This window comes from Austrofundulus limnaeus, unplaced genomic scaffold (genome assembly GCF_001266775.1).
Source record: "Austrofundulus limnaeus strain Quisiro unplaced genomic scaffold, Austrofundulus_limnaeus-1.0 Scaffold1430, whole genome shotgun sequence".
Classification (NCBI taxonomy): domain Eukaryota; kingdom Metazoa; phylum Chordata; class Actinopteri; order Cyprinodontiformes; family Rivulidae; genus Austrofundulus; species Austrofundulus limnaeus.
The window spans coordinates 114073-115766 of NW_013953832.1; the positions used below are offsets into that span (position 1 = coordinate 114073).

The 1694-nt window shown below is 35.1% G+C and overlaps 1 long non-coding RNA gene across 1 annotated transcript; it reads left to right on the forward strand.

The window, feature by feature from the left end:
* The first annotated feature begins 231 nt into the window (after positions 1-231).
* Positions 232-729, forward strand: LOC106535364 (uncharacterized). Its single transcript, XR_001312434.1, has 2 exons — positions 232-515; positions 562-729. It is a non-coding gene; the product is annotated as an uncharacterized LOC106535364 (long non-coding RNA).
* Positions 730-1694: the final 965 nt, after the last annotated feature.

The following is a 1694-nucleotide window of genomic DNA, read 5'->3' on the forward strand; positions in this document are numbered from 1 at the left end:
ACAGAAAACAATCAGAGAAGTCTGTCAGATGTGGCTGCCCGACTGAGGGCGGAAGAGAAATGTTATACCTTCAGCTTTCAACATGTGATAAAGAACAACCAATCACAACCTGCCTCATGTCCCTAACAGCCAATGACAAGCTCTGAATCCCAAGGTGACCATATCGGTACGTGGAAAGAGGCCATCTTGATGCTGTAACTTCTGACGTCTGAAGCCACTGATTAAAGAAACAGTCATAAGATATTATTAGATATGAACGATGGACAGTGTCAAGGTGGCAAAGATAATTAATCCACCACATTTCCTCCTCTTGAGTAGACAATACTCAAAACCAGAAATAGAAAAGGAATAATTATTAATTGTCTGCTCCATAAGTGCAAAAAACATCAAGTACAAGGAAATAGTGCAAATCAAAATAACGACCATAAAACATTCATTTCAATAAAGCCAAAAACACAACATGAATAAATCTTAAAGACAAATAGAGCATCATTACACATCAGAGAAAAAAAATCGTTGAAGATCAAAACATGTCAAAATTTAAAAACTTAAAAGTCCAAGGTTAGACAAGGTATCTTAAACAAGTTCTGCCTCCCGGCGAATACTTGATGGAGCGCTCCACCTATGTACCATCAGAATCTTATCTCGGATAGTGTGTTAATTAATAACAAGTTGTCAGGAAATGAACCTTAAGTAAAGCAAATTAGGACAAGACAGAACAACAAGATGCCAATAGGCGTTTTCTTCTAAGTTAACAGATTTAGACAAGTTAAACAACAATTTAAAAATAGAGGTCACCACCTTTAATGAACCTGAGAATAATCAAGCTCTGAATCCCAAGGTGACCATATCGGTACGTGMAAAGAGGCCATCTTGATGCTGTAGCTTCTGACGTCTGAAGCCACTGATTAAAGAAACAGTCATAAGATATTATTAGATACGGACGRTGGACAGTGTCAAGGTGGCAAAGATAATTAATCCACCACACCATCTAAAGTACGATGGCAAAAGGTCATCTTGAACTATATGTCTCGATTATCTACCATGCCGATTACATGATAAGGATGATGTTTTTGTGAAAACATGGGAACACTTCTTGACTTATATTGGACTTAATATCTCTACAAGCCTTATAAGAGCTTTTGCGCTATGATATCATCCCTTTGTACTAGGGATGACTGTCCCAGCTGTCATTCATATATAGAAAAGAGAGCTTTGTACTAGTTAGTACTGACACWAAGTATCATTCTACCTTATTCATGTTTAGTAACCATGATTGGATTGTGACTCCTGAGCAGGAAGATGAATATGTATATGGTAATGGGCCAAATGTTTAACTTTTGCTTGTTTTTGTTTAGTTTTGTCTGCTTTTTTATTCTATTTTGTTTGTGTTGTTCATAATCATTGCAAAAATCAACAAATATATATATTTAAGTAAAAAACAGGATTTTAAGTGTTGAAATAATTTGTTAAATTGATGAGGATTTTTTAAAATCTTTTCTTTCAGTTTAACAGTAAATTAATTGTTTTATTATAAGAATAAAGAAAATCTGAGGATTAAAGGATTTCTCATTTAAATCTTAATTTCAGCTCAGAATATCAGCTGAGATCCTTCAGAAGCTGCAAGGTTTGACCAAAACGCTCCAACTTTCTCATCAGAAGATGATCTTAGTGTCAAACTGTGGGATGAAAGG